This window comes from Artemia franciscana, chromosome 21 (assembly GCF_032884065.1).
Source record: "Artemia franciscana chromosome 21, ASM3288406v1, whole genome shotgun sequence".
Classification (NCBI taxonomy): Eukaryota; Metazoa; Arthropoda; class Branchiopoda; order Anostraca; family Artemiidae; genus Artemia; species Artemia franciscana.
The window spans coordinates 17382048-17405919 of NC_088883.1; the positions used below are offsets into that span (position 1 = coordinate 17382048).

Below are 23872 nucleotides of genomic sequence, written 5' to 3' on the forward strand. Positions count from 1 at the left end.
GAGGTTCATACATGTTCTCTCCAGAGTAACGCGTTCTCCGTGGACTGTTTTTTAATCACAAAAGAATAAAACTATTTTCCATTGTATCGTTACAGAAGCAGCATTAGTTTCCTAATAATTTAAACGCGTAGAAAGTGATCAAATGTGCATATTAAGTCTATTTTAAGGGATAAAAGATGGATAACATCACAACATTGAAACTGAAAATAATTTTGATCCCAAAATGGTACAGGAAATACGAACAGAAAATTTAGTGATGATTGGTTAAAAGTTCTGCTTTTCTTGAAAATCATGGAAAACAGCTGATGCGTCTTATTAGAAAAACAATTAATTTAAACTATAAAATCTATAATTTGCAGCAATAAAATGAAGCTAATTATTCTCTTTTTCAATTAAATCTACATGAAAATCAGAATTACATATGAAAAGCCAAAATATTTGTAATTGGGATTACAGAAGCAACACCAACCTTTGGTTTCTTTTAACAACGATTAAAATAGAGGAACTCAAGCTAGTTTTGTAGTTGCTTGGAATAATGCTCATGCCAAGCGTCCGAACAACGAACGGCAATTTATATACAGGAATTTTGAAGATGTGAAGAAAACCTTGGATCAGGATGATATGACACAAAATTATTAAATTTGATTATAGATGTCTCTTTATTACGTCGCACAGCTTAACGGTGCATAGAGAAATCTGCCGCTATTTACGATCATTATTTAAAACTCACTTGGAAAAGTGTATTACATTTAGTTTAGCTTTATATGTGTCAACAGATATTCAAGAAATTACACAATCGGCAGTATATGTTTGCTGTGTATCTGAAGATGTATGGGTAAGAGAAGTACAATAGACAAAAGTCCTCTGACGGAAACCAGTCGAAGTGTAGATGTAAAGAAATGCATCGATGGAATTCTTAAGAAATTTTAATTGTCTTCAGCAAAACCTGCAAACATTGCTCAGATTGGGGTCCAGCTTTTATAGGAAGAAAACACAGCCTATAAGGCTTCTAGACAATGATCTAGTATTTCCTGATTTTATACCCATTAGTTGCATTTCCCCCCTACCTTAGACCTTAGATCCAACTGTGCCTCCAGAGGCACCCAGGGCGTCTAAGAAGAGTCTCCAGTCGTCTCTGAAACTTGCGGCTGCGACGATGTCTTCCCACTCCGCTTGTATTGAGGTGTGAAGGTGCCACAGGTCGTTTTTGTAGGTACAACGGAGTGTATTTTTGGATCTTCCTCTGCGGCAGGTGCCTTCAGGTAACCAAAAAAATGTAGATTTGGGGATTCTAGAACCATCCATGTGTCCGAGGTAGCTCCATCTACGCCTTCGTATGGTCTCGATGAGGGACGACTGACCTGTGATGTTTATAATTTGCTCGTTCCTTACCTTCCGGGTCCAGTGGATGCCGAGAAGTCTACGTTGGCACATGTTTTCAAAAGACTGAATTCTCCACTCTTCCTCCCCTAGAATTTCCCCCCTAGAACATGTAATTCCAATTCAATAATTTGCAGAAAACTGCTTTGAAAGTACGAATTTGTTCATGACCAAACCCAACCGCAAATTTAATAATTTTATAGAGAAACTACACAATATTAAGAAGAAAGAAGAACTACTGAGTGATTTCTTCTTTTTTATATCTCAGACGCATGTAACATTAAAAAAGAAACCTAGTAGCTATGTATGAAATACCAAGTGTAATGAGTTGATTTACAAGCTGCTTCATAATGCTTAGGGCACAGATGAACAACCTAGACCATCAAATGTGACAAGATCAATCCAAGCAGCTAAGGTAAAGGGTGTTGAAAAAATGTCTGAAGTAATGATACAGGAAACTGAAGAACAAAGAAATATATAGTTAGAACACTTGCGTCAACGACAGTTGCAACGAGAGTGAAGAACGAAGAAATATGTGGTTCTAAGACATGCGACAACGAAGAGCAGAGCCAATTAAAAATGAAAGTGAAGAACAAAGAAATATACAATTAAAAGATATACCACAACTACAACAAAGAAATATACAGTTAAAAGACACGCGGCAGCGAGAACTACGAGCCACAGTGGGAATCAGAACGTGTCCAAAAATTAAAGTGACAGGTCATTGGGACCCTTCAACGTTATATGTATTCCCTGTGGAACCCTACATTTTCTCGAGGAAAGAGTAGTAAACAAAGATAATATATTTGGAGGTTCCTACTTACAACGAGAATCAATATATACGATCCAATATATATATATATATATATATATATATATATAGATTATTGATTTCATGGGTCGTAGAACTTACTTGTACTTTTGGCGAGAATCAGGCGTTTCCACCTTGCCCAAAATCAAGGATCTTCGAGACCTCTTTGAGCCACGTAGTGCGGTCTACTGCCAGCTGCTTTGCAAATAAAAGCCATTGAGTTGTCCATATGTGGCCAAACCTTCTGAACCCCCCAGTAAGCTCAATGTATGATTGAACCAGGTTCCACCATCTTTTCCGCTGTCCACCTTGGCGTCTCTTCAGTGAGCTAAGTGGCTAAACTAAAAGATTTGGCGAAGCAAGTACTCTGTTGTTCTCCATAAGACATGGAGTTTTACTCCATTTCACTCCATTACCTTGTTTAACTCCAAACCCAACCGAAAATTCTTCAGTCTCTTCTCTGTAAACTCGAACTCGGCTCACAGAACCCTCGTAGCATACTTTAAGTAGTTCGACAAATTTCAGCGGCATTCCATCATTTTCAAGAATGTTCCAGTGTTTGGAGAGTGATCGAATCGAAAGCAGAAACAAAGTCCAAAAACATCAGAATCAGGGCAAATTGAACCTATCAAACTGCTGGATAATGAGGCGGAGGACAAAAACGTTGTCAGTGCAGCCTCTATCAGGATGGAAACTGGCTTAATTCTCATGAGTTCTTTTCTCCCTTGCCCCCTTGAAGCGGTTAAGGAGGATAATCCCGAAAATTTTTACTGCAGTGTCAATTAGGCTCATTCCCCGGTAATTAATGTAGTCAGTTTTATAACCTTTCTTTTAAAAAAGGGTTAATAACTGAGATCTTCCAATCCTTTGGGAAAGGGTTTGTCCTCCATACTTCCTCAAGAATACCTTGGAGCAGCTCTGCTGAGATCTTGGGGCACTGTTTGTATATTTCCGGAGGAGACCATCTTGGCCTGGGACTTTGCTGTGCTTCAGGGCTTAATCGCTTTTGAGTATTTTCACTCTTGTTGGGGCGGCCAGCTCCAACTGCAAGATTTTTTTTTAACCCAAGAGGGGGGGACAACCAGGAATTGATGACGGGATCGGTTAAGTAGTGTTTGGAAGTGATCTTTCCATCTGATCAAACGTTCCTTTTGACAGCTAATGACTTCCTGCTCTGTCTCTGACAACTACAGAGACAGCAGCTTTCTTGCCGGTCGATTCCTTAAGAACCTGGTAGAGTATGTGGGTGTCATGAGCGCGTGCTGTTTTTTCTAAAGACAAAGCAGTCTCTTCCCACATTTGGCGACGATCTAGACGAGCAGAGCGCTTGACCTGTCTGCACAACTCTTTAGTAAGACATTTAGGGCCGCTCTTCTTTTTCCTATGTCTTTCGACTATTGACAGGGTTTTGGTGGTAATTCAATGCTATCGTTTCACTTTCGTTCGGCCCAGGATCTCTTCAGTTGTCTCTCTCATCACTGTTTTAATGGTCTTCTATCTTTGCTCAGGGTCGCGGTTTTCCTCTTCATTCAAGTTTAGCGCATCAAAACGATTTGTTAGATCCTTTAGAGTTTGCCAAATTTATTTATCTTGCAGCTCACTAGTGGATTCGAGCTTCCTGTTTATTCTTCCTCCGAGATGGAAGACGGGGTAGTATTTTTGCATGCACTAGCTTGTGATTAGACCCCGATTTTGGGCCTGTTTCTGTACCGTTAGTGTCCAAGAACTTGTGGGTGTATCAGATAGACCCTCTCTCAAGTTGAAGTCCCCTGCAATAATGAGATAGTCTCGTGCAGCAACTAAAGAAGACAGTTGTTGCAATTCCGAATAGAATTCATCCTTATCAGTAACTGTGGCATCACGAGTAGGGGCGTATGCGGAGAGAATGGATACTTTTGCAGGGCTTCCTTTAAGCCTAATCCTAGCCAGTCGGGGAGAAACAGGATCCCACTCAAGAAGCGCGGTTCTGGTTGTTCAGTTCATGATGAAACCAACGCCATGGAGCCCCGAGTTATCACTTACTCCAGAGCAGAAAGAGTGGAACCGTTGTAACGTTTCGGGCGCTGTAATTACTGTAGAGCCAGAACAGGAGATTCTGGTCTCAGAAACACGCAATATGTCAATACTGTACTTCTCCAACTGATGGACAAGGAGAGTCTGCGTAGCTTCTTGTTTAACAGATCTGACGCTCCAACAAACAATAGTTATTCTTGATTTTACTTGTTTTAAGACTGTAGTTGTTTCTCCAAGGATATGGCTTGTACATTTTTCGACTTCGTTGCCATATTCGAAGTCGTGTCGCCTGCCGGGAATGCCATAGTATGGTAGGCTTGCTTACTTCTCGACACCCATTCCTAGGGGGCTGCATCGCTTGCCAGGAACGACGCAGCCCTAATCATAATTGTTTTAGGGCTATGACTGTTTATATTTTTTGGGAATAGAGTTAAACACAAGGTCCCCAGTCTTACGGGTGCCCCGAAAGGGTCGAGGCAGCCCATTGCCGAGGCCGTTGTCCATAGATCTAAATCTTACGCCCTGCTACAGTTGTCCTCCTATGAAGAATACTCCCACGATGGTGTTCTGCATCACCATGCAACTTAACCCATTGCTGGGAGACGGTTTGTAACTCATGGGACGTGTACACACGCCGGTGGGCCCTGCTGAGCGTACATTAGAGGGTTCTTCTTCCTCCTTCACCTGTATCTACGGCCCCCAGGCGAGGGTGCTACAGTTTCTATCATGGAACCCCAATGACCAGGTCCCCCTTGGTCCTCGCCTCCTATTGAGGTATCCTACATATCTGTGGGGCGTTCCCCTATCCACCGCTTGGGGACGCGCTCCGCGGCCTAGGGGAGGCCCCTAATGAGATGGCTCAATAGTATCTTAGCTTTAGGATTTCCCTTTTATGAGCCGTTTTGCTATGTTTATCCTCTGTTTTCAGTAAAGCACTAGTTTTTCAGAATTGTACGAACATAGGGAAATATAAAGAGTCAGTTTTATTTGAAACAGTTTTACATCGCCATCTGGCTTCCGTGAAGGTATAGCATGAGTGGATTTCCATGTTTGTGGGAAAGTTCCAGAGCGAAAGCATATCCGGAAAAGTAATGACAATTGTCCAGCTAGTTCAGCACTGCAGGATTTGAGAACAACATTTGGTATGTTGTCAGGACCTGCGATTTTGGTCATATCAAGTTGCCGCAAAAAGCATAAGATCTTAGGAGCAGAAAAATTCACATGATCAAGAAAAGTACAGACTTAAAAAGTAAAAGTTTGAAAAAAAAGTAAAAGTTTGAAAAGTAAAACTTGGCACTTCTCTACCGTCTTCATCAAGATTCCAGAATTCGGCAATAGCCTTAGCAAGAGCTTCAGCCTTTTCTTTGCAAATTGGACACCTAATCATTTTCTGGACTCAAAACAAAGAAAAGTTTCTGTTGCTTTCAGATTTAACACTAAACATCTCAGCATACTTACTACAAGTGAACCAGCCTCAGATCACGTACATCTACCTGGCATTTTCAATCTCCAATTAATTCACACAAAAGCAGTATGCGTGGTCAATACCCAAAACTCCAGAAAGTGCTTGTTTCTAAGCGATAGGCTTTAAGGCCTGAACAAATGATGCTCTTATTAACTTTTTGATAGTAAACTTATCACCTACGAATCTTTTTTTCCTAGAAGCTTTAAGTGATCAAAGTGTTTTCTGTTTTACTAAAAAAAAAAAAACAAAAAAAAAAGTCTTCAGTTTTTTGTTGACCTGTTCTGTTTCATTCGAGATTGGTTTATTTTTTCATTTTTTTTCTTCAGAAAAAAAAAGTTCCCAAGCTTAGACTAGAAGTTGACACAATGGATTCCTGTTTCTCTAATGCTTGTCTAAAGAATCAATTAGAATCAAAAGGAGCAAATCCTTGGTATTCTCAGAAACCCTTCAAATCAGAAAATATAGGTTTAACAAACATTTAGCCCTGCTTTGTATAGATTAACCACCTGGTTCACTGTATCTTTTCAAAAAAAAAAAAACTGAACAGCAACACATGTCACCATATCTTTATTCTAACCAATGGACTGCTTGAAAAATTCAGTACCAGACATACACAAACAGAACCAGCTGCGGCTTAATGTCCAAAAAATACTACTATTAAAAAAAATTAATTGCAAATCCATGCCATGTAAGTCTAATACCTATCTGAGATCTACTTTACATAAAAAGGCCAACTTTTACATTTTAAATACTGCAAAATGTGTACTCTTATGTATAGCTTACTATTTGATGTATGGTTAGTCAAACGAGTACCTACAACTGTGCTTAGGCAATTCCTTTGGGAAACATTTAACAAATCTTCCTTAGCCTATCGAAGTTCCAAGTCAACCATAATGACTGCCATTACTACAGTTATAATTTTTTATCTTGGTTAAAAGACTAATCTTTCTATTCTTCGAAATTTGTTTTCACCTGCAGAATAAAATACCCTGCGCCTTAACTATTATACTTCATACATCTGCACCAACAATCTCTACAAATGCTCTGAAAATCTCTACATATACTAAAGGTAATTGTAGGTAATATTATAAGTAAATACATATACTATGGGTTATTAAATCTATCCATTCAATAAATTTTATCTATGGCCCTCAAATTATCTGCATAATTTACGTCTGGGCGTTTTACCTTCCCATTTGATACCTTGTTCTCAAATAACCTTTGCAGTGTTTCTTAGGACAAAGCCCACCAAATTAATCCATACAAACAAGGGCAGGACACAATGCTCTTGATTCATTGCCAAACCAACTCCTAACCTCACTTCCAAGTTTAACCTAAGAAATATTCTCGTACATATCGATAATCGATTTAATATATTTATCTGGTATACCATACAAAGATAGAACCTTCACTAAATCTAGTCTTCAACTAAATCAAATGCCTGTTTACAATTTGTGCAACTGAGGACTAAAAGGGCATAATGATTGAAAAATCTTGAATTGTTAATATGAGAGTAAAAATTTTGTCCAATGTATCCTCTCCTCTACCCAAAAACCACACTGTTGTTCTCTTAAAAACTGTATCTACTGCATCACTTAGTCTAATAATTATCACCACACTAAATAATTTGCTTCGAACAGAAACCAATTTTACACCACTAAATTACTACACTTACTCTCATTGCCTTCCTTATGAAAGAAACCACAAGGTACTTGCTATTTTCGAAAATCCTCTTTATAATCTTCAATAGCTTATCTCTAGCTTTCCAACCAACATATGTCAAAACTCATTTCAAATGCTATCACCACTTGAGGTCTTCTTATTTTATAATTCTTTTAGTTATGTCTCTAACAAGATTTCTTCTTTTCAAACCATTTCCTACAACCATGGTTTAACACAGTTTCAAAATGTTCTACCTGTCTATCTTTAACATTTTATTTCTCCCTAATTAAGGCACCATTCCTATCTTTAACTGAAACAAATCAAGATTGATTCTTTACTCACAATGTCTGAAAAAGACAATACAATATATTATTATTATGCCATTTGATTGCACCTTGTTAATCTTCAGTAATTTTATACATGATCTCTGTTTCACATCTCCTTAATTCCTACTTTAGTGACAATTCTATTCCCATTAGTTTCTTCCTATTCTTTTATGTCTAGGACTCAATAACTCTTATACCCCTTCTATCTTCAACCAATCTTAATGTACAGGACACTGTCCTGTGTCCACAATAGGGACACTGTCAATAAAAAGGTATCATCCCTATTTTGAACTATTTTACTTTCGTCATGGAAAGGCAGTGTAGTCTTCGAAGTTATCTGAATCCATCCATCTTCTACACTGTCCAATTCTAGACATTCCTGTTTCATATGCAACTACTCATCCCTGGTCTTAAATTGTTTTTGCAATTTAAGATGGATAAAGATGGTAATAATCAAGATAATGTTTTGGTATCTCCTGTAGATTCTTGTTGGAGGTGATGCACCAACCCTGGTTGATGGGTGAGTTCCAGTTCACATCCTATACAACATTGGCCAAATCTTTACTGACTCCTGCTTTGAATGAGTGGAGGGTGGCTGACTGGACTCTCTTTGCTATCAACCAATTTCTCAGAGACACAGTTATAAAAGAAAAGAAGCTTTGCCACTCTTTTCTTTGGAACAGGGAAGCTAAAGTTTTTGCTATGGCCTCTAGTATGGTCTGAGAGAGAAGGGACAAACACTCCAGAGTATGGCAGCTTTTTGATTAAAAGCAAAACAACCCTCTTTCATCTATATACAAGGATGACCATCTGCAGGGCTTACAGGTGATTTTGAAATGGAGTGTTTTTCAGGCTGGAGAGCAGTTCTGTAGCCCTTATCTGTACGCTCTAGGGTCTTAGTATCCATGTTGAACAGCAGGGATTCTAGCACCATGTCAAAATCAAAAGTATGGGCAGAAAAGGTCTTTATAGAATTTCTTTGCCACACGTGGCTTTCTTCCAATAAAACTACGCTTAATAAGCCCAAGGAATTAGCTACATGGGCTTGTGTGTGGCTATGAAATTGTAGTAGTAGTATCGATATATAGAATTATAATAGTATACATATATAGAAATTGTAGTATCAATTAAATCTCCTTCTGCTCAGTTCCTTCATGGTCCTTCTGCTCAGTAACTGTTTGATGTTGAACAACTCTAATGTACACGTGTGGTGAGAGCTTTTGCATTGAATATGCAAAACTTTGCATATTGAGCTATTAGATTACAGAAGCCAAGCAGAGAGAAATGTGGCTAATCTGCCTAAGCCTTTCTACATGTTGAAAGTTTCCTCTTCAATCTCAATAGCACCAAACAGTTTAGAATAGTTAACATAAACAGTAAGTAGATTGTTCAGGGCTATTGCGAAAACATTTATGTATATGCTGAACAGTGTCGATCCAAGAATGGCTCCTTGTGGGGACACAACTGATAACAGCAGAGAAGATTGAGTAGGTTACATTACCATCACCATCATAGGCAGCGCAATAGCGCTACCTAGGTAAAAAGCGACGTGGGCACAATGTATTGATTTTTTTTTGCATGTTTGGTTTTAGACCAGGGCGCTTCCTATCGAAGGAGTTGCCGTATAAACTTCAAAAAGGGTTAATTCAACTAGAAATTGAAAGGGCTAGTGCCCTTTTTAAAAGTCGAAAGGATTAGAGGGCAACTAATCCCCCTTCCACTCCCACCATTTCCCAAAACACATCCAATCAAAATTTTGCGATAGCCATTTTGTTCAACGTAGTTGAAAACTCCAGAATGACAACCTCGCCCCACAGCCCTGGGGGCGAGGGTTGTAACTTATGCCATGGGGGCATACAAGGTTTATATAGAAAGGATGATCGCACAATCTACAGAAGGGGCTTACTGGATCAGAAGTTTTGGTCCCATTTTTGAGATTCGGAGTGATGGGAGGGTGGATACCCCCCCCTAAACCTCGTATTTTCCCGAAGTGCCTCTGATAGAAATTTTGAGATGGGTATTTGATGTCGTACAAACTTCGAAAAAGGCTCATTCAATTGGAAACTGAAAGGACTAGTGCCCTTTTTAATAGTTGAAAGTAATTGGAGGGCAACTAACCTCCCTCCCAGGCCCACCATTTCCCCAAACACATCCAATCAAAATCTTGATATAATGATTTTGCTCAACATAATTGAATGGTCCGGAAATTATATCTTTGAGGATGAACACCCCCCAGAGCCCTCAGGGCAACGGTTGTAAGTTAGGCCCTTGGAGCATATAAGGTATATATAGAAAAGGTGATCGTATACACTTCGGAGGGGGGCTCAATGGAATGGTAGCCAGAAGTTCTAGTGTCCTTTTTAAGATTCAGAGTGATTAGAGGGTGGATACCCCCTACCTTGTATTTTCCCAGAATGCATCTGATAGAAATTTTGAGATGGCAAATTGTTGTCGTAGAAATTACGAAAAGAGCGCATTCGATTGGAAATTGAAAGGGCTAGTGCCCTTTTAAGTAGTCGAAAGTGATTGAAGGGCAATTAACCCCTCCTCCCACGTCCATCGTTTCCACAAACACATCCAATCAAAATTTTGAGATAGCCATTTTGTTTAGTGTAATTGACAAGTCCGAAATTATGTTTTTGAGGATGACAAACGCCCCACACCCCTCAGGGCGAGGAATATAAGTTATATCCTGGGGCATATAAGGTATATATATAGAAAGGGTGATCGTATAAACTTCGCAGTGGGCTCATTGGATTGGTAATCAGAAGATCTAATGCCTTTTTTAAGATTCAGAGTGATCGGAGGATCGATACCACCCCCACCCCCACCGCACACCTCGTATTTTCGTAGAAATTTTAGATGGCCATTTGTTGTTGTAGAAACTTCGAAAAGACATCATTTGATTTAAATTGAAAGGGCTAGTGCCTTTTTAACAGTCGAAAGTGTTTTGAGGGCAACCAGCCCCCCTCCCACGTCCAAAATTCCCCAAAAATATTCAATCAAAATGTTGAGATAGCCATTTTGTTCAACGTAATTGAAAGGTCCAGAAATTGTGTCTTTTAGGATGACAACCCTCCCCCACTGCCCTCAGGGCAAGGATTGTAAGTTATGCCCTAGGGACACATAAGGTTTATGTAGAAAGGCTGATCATATAAACTTCGAAGGGGGCTCAATGAATCGGTAATCATAAGTTCTAGTTTCTTTTTAAGATTAAGAGTAATCAAAGGGTGGATACCACACCTCATATTTTCCCGAAATGCATCAACTAGAAATTTTCAGGTGGCCATTTGTTTTTGTAGAAACTTCAAAAGAGGCTCATTCGGTTGGAAACTGAAAGGGCTAGTCCATCTTTATTAGTCTGAAGTGATTGGACGGCAACAAGCCCCCGCCCCCTACACGTGGACATAGATTCCCAAAAGACATCTAGTCAAAATTTACAGCTAGCCATTTTAGTCAGCTTAGTTGAAAGGTCTGGAAATTATGTCTTTGACAACCCCAATTCCTTCTCGAGATCAGAACAAAATTTTCAATTTACTAAAAAAAAACGCTTTGGATTGTCAGTTTACTATACATATACTGATATATATTCCTGTAAGTTTTAATAGTTTTTTTTATTTATTAAAGGTAAAAACTTAAAATATTCTAAGCTGTTGTAGGATAAAAAACTAGAATGGCTTTTAAGTCTTCAATGGGATAGAGAACACAAAACAGATATAATATTTTAAAAAACACAAGACAAGAAAATTTTGTTCTAAAATAAGATAATAACTGATAATTATATATTATAGCTATTAAGCTATTGTATTAAGAATTTTTTTATGTACTATTTTACAGAAAGATTAATACAATCTTAGGATTGTAAAAAATTGGTAGTTCAGCATTTAATTTCAATCTGAATAGTGTACAAAGTATAATCCATTTAAAACAAAGAACTATTTTACTTTGTTCCTATTCCCTTTGTCCTTTCTCGTAACAGGGAATGCTGACCTAGTTTACTAGTTTAGTCATATTGGTGGCTCCCCGAACAGGCTCCTCTGTGGGCTCCATTTCATATATAGGTTTAGAAGAGTAATTTTCTACTGCAGTGTTTTGAGTTTTGAGTACATGTATGTGGGAATTATGTGACTCCATATTAGTAGAAACCTATTATGATTACGCTGGATCCAAGTCCCCATGCATCTTTATCGAAAACAGTTCGTAATTATAAACTGCTGAAATTTAAATTGAACCAATATTCAATAAAATGGCTGAAGTGATTGTTTTTGGCCTCAGGCGGCAATTATGACTACGATGGTCGAAGAATTCCTCATAAAAAAGTATGGCAAGGTATTTTTATTTCTGTACCCTAGCTGGTCCCAAAGTCAGAAAGCTGATGAGTTACAAGGTTTGAATTTTCATTATTCAGAGCATTATTAGAACACTGACAACAAAAAGATAAATATAACTTTATTTCTTTATTTATGTTAATAAATTATTAATTAACTTTAATTAATTGTTAATTGATTCATTGTTAATTAACTTTAGTTAATTAACCAATAACATTAATTATGTTAAAAACTTTATTTCTGCAACTCCAAACTACAAAACGAGAAAAATAAATAAAACGTATCCTTGAAAAGTAAAAATACGAACCTTGAAAATGTTGATCAGCTTAAATACACTCCATCAATAGAAAGCATGGAAAACCGAAGTAAAGCGAACTTAAAGCAGATACTTAATTGATATGATGGATTTAAAAACTTCGGATGATATCATACAAATTATACATAAAACTAGCCCAAAAATAAATTACCAAATTCTATATATGAAAAGGAGATTAATCAAATATTTATTTTATGGCTATGGATATCTTCAAATAAAGCCGAAATAAGCCTGTCTGTGCTTTTGACTCTAAATTTTGACTACCTCAACACAACGCGTAGTGGGCGTATTTTTAGCTGAAGTTAAGGTTTCTTAGGAGGTATTACACAGAGTTTACCCACCACAAAAAGATTTTCAACACCAATTCTTATGTATGATGAAAAGACAAAAAAAAGGAATTAAAACAGCATTTAGAATTTGATTCAATTTTCAAAAACTTTTCCGAGTTCTTACTTCTTCAATTTCAAGCTTGAAATGCAGAGTTATGGCCTAATTTACTGAAATTTATGTTAACCTCAGAAGAAATATTTAGAATAGTTTTTGAGTCTTCAATGGGAAGGTGAGCGCAAAACAGATATTTTGGTTTGAAAAAAGACAAGACAAGATAAAAATGTCTACAACAAGATTAATAACTGATAATTAAAAACAATTATTATATTAACTGATTGAACAGGCAGTTTTTACAATTTGAGTGACTCTCAGGAACAATTCATCTTTGGCTATTTAGATTTTTAATTTTAACGCTTCTGCAGGCAAAGTAAAGCAATTCGCAAACAAATAAAGAGGAGGACTTGAGTTTTTTCCTAATTTTTATTTCAAGAAAATAGCGGTTTTTTTATAGAGATATTCCCAGTTTCTTTTACTTTTCAATTTCAATCAAAATTACTTGCAAGTAATCCAAATAAGTAAGAAACTAATGGCCAGCTTCCTAGTAGGCTACAAAAAAAAAGAAAATAAGCTACTATAACTATTAAGTAAATTAGGCTATATTTTTTTTATGTGCTATATTACTGAAAGATCAATATAATCTCAAGAAAGTAAAAAATTGGTAGTTTAACGACTAATTTAAATATGTATAGTGAACAAAGAATAACCCAGCTGTTTATGATAAGCTGTTTTTATTTCTTTGCCCTAATTGGTCCATAAAGTGAGAAAGCTGATAACTTACGAGGTTTTAATTTTCATTATTCAGAGGATTATTACAGCATTGGCAACAAAATGATAAATATATCTTTACTGTCATTTCTGCAATTCCAAATTACGAAACAAGAACACTAAATATACGCATAATCAAAAATGAAAACAAGAACCTTGAAAGTGTTAATTAGCTTACACACAGACAATCAATAGAAAGCATTAAAAAACGAAGTCAAGTGAACTTAAAGTAGATATTTAATTGATATGATGGACTTAAAGACTTCGACCAAACTCATATAAATTATATATATAAAAGTAGAATCAAATAAATTACCAAATATGTGAAAAGAAGATTTTCAAAATTTTACGATTTTTACAATTTTCAAAAACTTTTTGAAATTTACTGGCAAGGTGTTTTTATTTCTATACCCACCCCTAAAGTGAGAAAGCCAACAAATTATAAGGTTTTAGAATTCATTATTCAGACCATTATTACAACTTTAACAACAAAAAGATAACTTGTTGTCATTTCTGCATTTGTTGTCATTATTGTTATTTCTGCAATTTCAAACTAAAAAACAAGAAAAATAAATAAAATGCATCCTTAAATAGTGAAAACACGAACTTTGGAAATGTTAATTAGCTTACACACACCCGGTCAATAGAAAGCATTGAAAACCGAAATCAATTGACCTTAAAGCATATACTCAATTGATATGATCGACTTAAAAACTTTGAACAATCTCATCTAAATTACACATAATAGTAGCTCCAAATAAATTACCAAAATCTATAAATGAAAAGAAGATTTATCAAATATTTATTTTATAGTTCTGAATATCTTGAAATAAAGCCTGAATATGTCAGCCTGTGCTTTTGACTCTAAATTTCGACCACTCCCCTACAACACAGAATCATATGACTTTTTTTTTAAGCTGAAATGAAGGTTTCTTGGGGGGTATTGTACAGAGTTTAGACACCACAAAAGGACTTATATCGCCAATTCTTATGTATGATGAAAAGAAAAAACAAATAAACCATTAAAATAGCAATTAGAATTTGATCCAAATTTCAAAAACTTTTTTCCAAGTTCTTGCTTCTTTAATTTCAAGCCTGAAATGAAGAGTTCTGGTCTAATTCACTGAAACTTATGTTAACCTTAGAAGAAAGGCTTAGAATGGCTCTTGAGTCTTCAATGGGAAAGTGAACACAAAACAGATATTTTTGTTTGAAAAAATACAAGAGAAGATAAGTTTGTTCTACGATAAGTTTAATAACTGATAATTAATAAAAACCATTATAGTAATTGATTAAACAGGAAGTTCTTAAAATTTGAGGAACTCTTAGGAACATATCAACATTGGCTATTTAGATTTTAAGTTTTATCACTTATTTTTAACTTTATATTTAATATAATATAAGACGAGGGCGTGAGTTTTTCTTTGATTTTTATTTAATGAAGTGAGTGCTTTTTTATAGAGGTATTGCCAGTTTCTTTTATTTTTCAATTTTAGTCAAAAATTACTTGTAAATAGTCCAAGTAAGTAAGAAATTACTAACCATCTTACTAGCTGACTACAAAAAAAGACTAGAAAATAAGCTTTTATAGATATTAAGCTAACATATTAAGAAACTTATATTTTTTTTTATTTGCTATATTGCTGAAAGCTTAATACAATCTAAAGACTATAAAAAATTGGTTTTTCAGTGTTTAATTTCAGTCTGAAGAGTGTACAAAAAACAATCCATTTGAAACAAAGAACTATTTTAAACAGTCTGGCCGACAACCCCAAGTACAAGAGGGCCTGAACAATCCTCTACAACCATTTCAGTTCCTGTGACGCCAGAACAAGTTCGGCTATACCCTTACTCATACCCTCGGCCCAAGTTGGGCCTAGTTCGGCATTATAGAGTGACAGGCATTTCACTTATAATTGAAAATTTTCTACTATAATTGAAAAAGGCAGGGTAGAACCTGAACAGATTGACTCTAGTTCGGCATTGTGGATTGACATACATGAGAGGAAAATTTTCAAGTAAACTACTGTCAACCAGCATGTGTTCCCTGGGGAGACCCTCCAACAAGGTTGACTCTAGTTCGGCATTGTGCAGTGACATGCATGAGAGGTGTAGCATACATGGGAGACAGTAACAATGGCAACCAAGGAGGTAAAATTAACCTTGACTTGATGCCCATTTAATTGGACAATCTGTCTTGGCTTTTTCTACAATTGGCCATGACTTGACTTTCCCACAACTATTCCCTTTTCAATTCAAAAATCAACTGATCAAAAAGCCAAGCCAAATGTACTGAGTGGCTGAGGCAGGAAGAAAGGCTCTACAAAGATTCTTACTGATACTCCTGTGAAAAGACAGACTGAACAACATGGCACCAAAAGAAAAGATAAGAAAGCACAGGGTGGCAGGGCTAGAGGAATAGTTGGGACCGTTGGACGAGCTGGAAAAGCAAACAAAGACCAGACAAGAAAAAAGCTATTTGTAGATTCAGAAGGAAGTGATGATGAAAAAATGATTCTTGATGATGATAGTGATGACTCCATGAAACTAGGTGAATTGGAAGATGAAAGTGAGAAAAAGGAAGAGATGTTTAGGAGTTTTGACTAAAGGTAAAAACCATATGCATGCAGGTTTTCAAAAGGGTATATAAGGAAAATTATAGGCAGCATCACTCTATAATAGCTAGAATTATCATTGAAACGTTTGAAGAAGCTAATTCAATTCAAAATTAAAATTTTTGATGCCCATTTTAAGAGTAACAAGAAATCAGAGGGCAAACAGCTCTTTGCCCAAACCTCTTCATTTTCTAAATGCATCGAGTCAAAATTTAGAGACAGCCATTTTACTCAGCATAGAAGAACAGTCCAGCAACTATGTCTTTTGGGATATTAGGCATGACAACCCCCACAACTATACAATTGGCCCACTATGCTTTAAAACTAAATGTTGCTTTAAAATAAATCAAAGAGCATTGTGTTTATGGTTGTCAATAAGACACTTCAGCAATATACTGAGAACAACTGGGGGCATTAATTTGAAACTTTTTGGGATACTACTATTACTACTTCTGCTCTTACAATTTAAGTAAATAAGAAGAGTGTAAGTGTATCTGGATTGTCAAAGAGCATAGGTAGAATCTTTTGGGAATGATATTAAGTTTTATTTTCTAGGTCAACTTCAGAAGCTATGAAATTTAACTAAAAAATACTGTTTGTGTCAGGATTAAAAATTGTTAAAAAAAAAAATTCTCCAAAAGATAAATAGAAACCCATACTGTGGGTTCTTATAAAAAAAAACTGAGAAGATATAAATATTACTTTTTCCATGAAAAAGACTATGCCAATAAAAGCGTAAAGAAATTAATTTAAGAAACTTTTTCCATAAAACGAGTTTTTGAAAAGTAGAGCTCCATTAAGCCAAGAATGAGCAAAATTAAAGTCAAAAATCTTCCAATCATAAAACTACCACAAATCACTACCAATAAATAAATGAAACTCAAAACAAACAGAAATTACAATAAATAGCCAAGTCAAACTCAAAACGAGCAAAAACTAACATGAGTAGGGCCAATAGCCCCCATGCCTTATCAAGATCAGGACACAATTCGTGGTTTATCAAAAACAAAATATGTTTGAAATTTTTAACTTTTCTTACTTTCATAAATAAAATTTTATCAAAACTTGGAACAAATATCAGTATATGTTAATTAAATTTGACAATCCATGGTCATTTGTTGATTTTCTTTTTTTTATAATCACAAACAAATTTTGGGTTATGTTTGGTAACTTATTTTGGCATTAAGGAAATTTATCATAGTGATTGTCACACCCACATTGTGTATATATTTATTCTAAGCCTAATTTTTTTTTTCTTTGTCCTATTGACATTATTTGAGAGGTTTAGGAGGGTCTGAGATCTTTCTTGACCAATAGGTCTTTGTGTCTTTTTTTCCAGACCAGGCAGTCAAATCACCCAGGATTTGAAGAAATTCAAGTTGGGTTATGATTGATGAAGGTTTTTTTAACTTTATTATTCAGCACTAACTGATGATGATTTCATTTGAAATAAAGACATGGTCACTTGCCCCATAGGCAGGGAGATAGGAGAAGCTGTAGCTACAGTTTAAGGGTCATTAGTATCAGAGAGTCAAGTAGTGAAGGTGTGTAAAGATGTCCAAATCTAATGGGTTGGTCAATAACTTGGGTTAAGAGGTTACTAGTAAGGGTTTGAGCTGTTGTACAGAAGGGGTGGTAGCATAGGGATACCCAATACCACCAGACCAACTACAAGTCTTGAGTCCTTGGCAGCCTGGTCACTACTCAGGTTATTCTAAAAGGATATATCCTGGTATTGATAATAATAATAATATATCCTGGTATTTGGATATGAACATCTTCAAGCTTAGGTATAGAGTTCTTGAAATACAGTTTGGAGGCACAAAAAACATCAACATCTTTCTCATATAACTAAAGTATAGGCCTAGTAATTTTAGGCACCAGTGTATCTGCATTTGTTGAGAACAGATGGAGACATTGTTTTCTGTTTTTCTGGGCATCATCATCAATAAAAAATGAGCACAAAGCATTTCTGCTTAAATTAACCTGTAAATTTATAACAGCTTACAATTTTTTTTCACCACCATAACCAGCAGTGATGTTTTAATGTTCATTTGTATTTAAGGAAACTTTTGATGTGCCAATGACTGAATCAGATTCCCATCCAGAAAAGAAAAGTGAAGTCTCTTTAGGCTCATACAAATCACTATTACTATCTACAATATTTACAGGGGAAGGGAAGGGTTCAATGTTACTTGGGGAACCAGATTACCAATAAGTCACCTAGTCCAATGTTCTTTTTCTGCATATAGGAGTTGTCTCCATATTCAGAACTAACTAAAAATAGAACTCTAACTGCTCTTGTTGCTACTAGGCAGATGTGTCAAGTTCTGTATTGTGCCAATATCAATGAAAAAATAATTCTTCAAGAAAGAGATGAATTGAACATTACTTCCTTATTCTAGTATTCCATGAACAATCACATTCAAACAGCTACTACATCTATCTCATTCCCACTGAACCATTTTAAAAACATATATTTCAAGCTATCCAACTTTTTCAGCATCACTTAGTGTGACCTGTAACTGCATACTAGTCTCATGTGTTTGCACTTGAGTTTCCACTGAATCTAGTGCTGACTGCATATTGTCCTTAAAATGATCAAATATGTAATGCACTTCCTTACAGTGAGATCCAAATGCATTATTCACAATTTGAGAGATGTCTTCTTTGGTGGGCTTACCACCTGTTTTACAAAATGATAAATTAATTTGGTCATTTTACCAAAACTTTGATACTCAGTATCACCCATGTCTCATAAAGGTGCAAAAAGTCACTATTTAAACTGAATGACAGGTGACATTTCACTCAGAATATAGCCAAAAGCAGCAAATTTATCAACATCTTTTTCAGGAGTAATAGGATTAGGGTGTTTCATACTTTCAGGTGGAATTATTTCCTGTAACTTAATAACAGGAACGCAAGCTCATACCAGGCAGCAAAACATCATTTTGTATAACAGAACACATCTTGAAATACAGGAATATTACACCACTGCATAGGAATTAGTGTAGAATCTGAACTTCACCCAGGCAGTTAAAGGACAATGTCTGGCAAATACCAATATGGCTCTTCTTGTCTATTCTTGCTCTCTCCTGTACATGTTGTAGCAAATAAATCAGATAGCTGTTAACATGTCCTGAAACTGGGTTATGAAAAACACTCCTTGAAAATAAATTTGAAAAAACCAATTGTTGGATACATTGGCTTGAGTCCAATTGAACATAATCTACTAAATTACTCACTTTTAAATCATCACACACAAACTTCTGGTGTCAGGTAGAGTTACCAGTCAGGCAGGCGCTTGGCTCACTACCTTAGGCAAAAATCTTAATAATCACAACAACTGAAGAGAGCAAATAACAAGCCCAAAGTCTAGAATTCAATAGGAAGTAAATTAATAAATTACTTGCTTGTAAATCACCATACACAAGTGCATGGTCATGGAAAGTTCATCTCAATTTGTCCCTAGAGTCTGTTAACACTGTTCATAACTACAAAGAAAGTAGTTACCCTTCCTATGAACATATTGTGTGGTCAATGATTACAGTCCATTTATCAGCCCAATTTTCAGGAGACACAAATAAACAATAGAGCAATCCAGCAACTTCTTCATGGATTAAATTAATAAATCAGGGTTAGGGATTAACAAAGCTAAATGCTTAATCATGAACCTCAGAGTTCACAATTGAAAAATCAAGATTTTACAAAGATTTAAGGCTCAAAACACTCCTTGGGCTTTATTTTTGCTGCATATGAAGGCCATTTCTATAAAAATTTCACTTTCACTACAAAAAGTTTGGCTGAATTCATCAAAGCCTAGTGCCCTTTAAAAAGGGAGCAGACAGAAGTAGATGCTTCAAAGGACTAATGAATTTCCATATAGGACAGAAATTAGATAGAAAGCACAGAACTACATTATTTGATTCTCTATTTACTATATTTTTCAAACACAACAACCACTGCTATCATAATTTCACCTCAGACCCTTTAATGGGGCCAGATATAGCCATAGGCCATATAGCAATATTTGACAATTTTGTAGTTTCTGTTATTTTTTTTTTATTTCTTGCCAGGAGACCAAATAAAGAAAATCTGAAACCTAGTACTTGCCTGATGAGAGGAGCTGAATGGAATGGTGACAATAGTGATTATTAAATTTGAGAAGAACACTGAGTGAGGAACCAAATAGTTAGTCTCTTTTTTCTATTTGATTTATGTTCTGTAAGCAAAGTTACCAAAAGACCTAGTCACTAAAGAACTTTGAATACAGCTCAAGTCATCATTCTGGAACTCAACAAGGAGAAATCCTTAGATACTCCTAGCTGCAATTTAAGGTAAGACCTTCTCTTGCCAGAAGTTAGGCATATATTTTGGAACCATTCCTAGCAGTTTCATTTGCCAATTCTAATTATTTACATCTAATCAAAGTGATTATTGCTAAATTCAAGATGAGGGGCTTATTGCTATCTTGAGAAGTACTTGAGTTAGGCCAATGCAACTACTGGGAATGTTTTTAGAGCCTAAACTATGCTATGCCTTCTGAAATGTGCCTTCACTTCTTCCTGCTCTAACAGGCACTTACTTTAAATAAACTTGGATAAAATTTCTTATTATTAAAGCAAAACTTTCATAGATAGATCTACAACAGACATGAGCCTCAAAGAAAGAGTTAATGAGATATGTAACTTTGTAAAGTTCTGACTTAAAGGTTTTGAAAAATTCTGAAAAGTGGGTCCTAAATAAAATGAAAAATACCAATATTGCTTCTAACCATACTTAAATCACTAGAACTGTGGTAATAAAACAAAGAGTCAAGGAAAATTGACTCAAACTTGAATGTTCCAAGCTTGAAAACACCTTCCTAATCTGTAAATTTGGCTCTGAGCTAATTTTTCTAGGTCAAATACTTTCGAAGACAGCAAAAACCTCATCATCTAGAATTTCACCTTTCTATTTGTGACTGTCTCTTTGATCTCTTTACAAATATGTTAATTGCTACCATTGCAATTCTGCCCCAGTCAACTCCCTGGTGAGACCAGATAATGTCCTAGGCTATCTATAAAAGTTTGCTGATTTTACAAGTTTGCCATTATTTTTGGTGATTATTTCTGACTAATGGTACTACTATTAACTTCTCACTGCAGTACCAAGCTGTCTAATGCAAACACACCTATGCATGCTCCTTCTCCTTCCTGTTCTATTCAATGCTTCCCTCTTTACACCCTCCTAATGAATGAATGAACTTTATTACCCATAAAAGTATAAAAAACACAAAGTACAGAGTATTATAAATAAACAGAAACAAAAGTGACAAACAGAGAAGAAAAAAAAATTCAAACTAACACACAAACTAACATGGACTAATTAACCAGTATCAATATGGAAAAAAGGCTGCAGAGGGTCATAAACGTGAATGAAATTGATAGTCTTTTTACATAAATCATCACTGGAAGACTGAATCCAAGAAGGCACATCAATTAAACCAAATCAAGCAATTATTTTTTGTTTTGGTGCCATCTAGGAAGCCGGAGGAGGAATTTGCATGTCAATCTTTCTTACAAAACAGATGAGCCATGCCTGATAAGAACAAAAGCACAGGGGCGCAATAAGCATTATAAATCATGCACAAACCATTGTGGTTGTAATGGCTTTTGTTTGGGGATATTTTTCTGTAAGCAATGCATAGGTTTTTCATGGCTTGATTCACTAGGGATGAACAGGTAGTGGAAAGTGTTGGGCCAAAACATAGACCAAGCCAACTAAAGAAGAACATGGTAGAACTGCAGTCCCAGTAACAAATGGAGCAACCACATAAGGGTTATTAAAACAAATAAACTCACATTTAGATGCATTAACTGAGAGTCAAATCTTAGATAGTTCATTGGTTAATATAGTAAAATTAGAAAGCAATCCACAGCAAGTCCGGGCAACAAGAAGAATGCAATCTGTATATGTAATAGAAGACAGACCAATATTACCATAAAAAACAGAACTTCTAAGGGGACACAGACACAATGCAAGCACGCATTTAAATATACTAGGAGATAATACAGCACCTTGCCAAACTCCCTTATTAATTTTTACTGGGTCAGATATTTGGCCATTCCAGGTAACTTGAATTTTAGACTTTGAATAACAAGAAGACAATAAACTTAGTAGGGAAGGATTAACACCTGAAGATGCAAGGGAAAATAGAGCCTGAGAGTGCACAATATTGTCAAAAGCTCCAGAAATATCAACAGTAAGACAGTATAAAGAGATTTTAGTTTTTACCGCATCTTTCATGAGTCAGCTTAAAACATGATGTGCATGGGAGCAAACCAAAACTTTTCCAAAAACCAAATTGAAAAGGCATAAAATCACAATTCAACTCAATTTCAGATAGTAACAAATGTTCAAGCAACTTACTTAAGAAACACAATAATGTAATGGGACAATAATTCACACATGACATGGGGTCCACGCCTTGCTTTTGAATAGATGTTACACAGCCACAAAGGAAACTATCAGGAACAAGTGACTATGCTAACCAAGACTGGAAAAATATTTGTAGATGATTCAGTAGAGCAGAACAATCATAAGCAAAAAATTGGTAAGAAAGGCTGACGCCACCAAGGCTATTTGAATGCTTAATTTTTCTTAAAGCCTGGCTAATTTCAGATATTGCTACAGGCTGGACATGAGCCTGCAGGCCCTGCTAAGAAGTTCCCATTTCCTTTATATCTTTCCTTACAAGATTCTGCCACTTCAATAAGGGACAATCTACATTTTGTTTGGCCAACAAGGATAATCCTTGGCAATCTGTCATCCTTTACCCACAGAGTGTGTCCTAGCTATTGTAACCTTTCTCTCATTATAGCTCTAGTTATATTTACCTAATACCAATGGTTTTTTCTCTAAATTTAGGAAATGTATTTGCAGAGCTGTGAAACCTCATGAATTGGGATTGAGCAAAGTTGTGAAGCTAAAAACAATGTTGTTGTACTTTATTTAAGCAGATATGTTTTGCTAGGTTTCACTTTTAAAACACAGAGATTTTTAAAGAACATCAGCAGTCCCTGACCCCCAGAGGGAGAAGAAGTAAAGACACATATTTCAAAATACCTTCCTAAGACTTAGGCTACTTAAGTCTGTGGACCCATGCCTGCAAGTTTCATTCTTCCTAGCCTAACCCCTTTATATTATAGCAAAATGCATCTATTATCACTTAATTGATATCTTCCTGTTAGTAAGAATTTGATTATTATAAAGTAGGCTAGTTTTCATAGGCCTCTTTCATAATGTCTCCTTTTCTGTGAACTATCTCATCTTAATAGTCTGGACTAAGATTATAAAATTGTAATAAGTTTTCTATTTATACCTTTAGTGGTAGGTCTATTTGGTGCTATTGAAGATCACAAACTACACCATACTAAAGATGCAGATTATACCAATAATTTAAAATTATCTGTTTCTGGATCCATTCATTTTATTCACCATGTAAATCAGTATACAGTCAGTCAAATGGGTTAACCCATTATTATAGGCTGCCCAGCTTAACCCAGCCAATTATAGGCTGTAGAGAAATTCTTACCAAATGACGCTGTTTCCAAGGTTGAACAGAATCGAAGATTATCAATTTTAGTATATAAACTATGGTTAATAAAATGCTAGACTTGCCTTTCAAATAAGTAAATAGTTCAAATATTTATTATCCGTTAACTAATCCAACTTCAAAGTACAATTCAGATCGATTGAGACGGATTCACGTCTTTTACTTTTGTTATTGTTTTTGAAATTGTCACATGGTTTTATTTAC

General features: G+C 35.8%; 1 protein-coding gene across 1 annotated transcript in view; it reads right to left on the minus strand.

The window, feature by feature from the left end:
- The window catches only part of LOC136040879 (pumilio homolog 2-like), a 199080-nt gene extending 175208 nt beyond the window's left edge, over positions 1-23872 (minus strand). Inside the window, exon 1 of the mRNA XM_065725279.1 lies at positions 23734-23872. The gene's annotated coding sequence lies outside the window, so the exon portion shown is untranslated. The remainder of the gene's footprint in view (positions 1-23733) is intronic.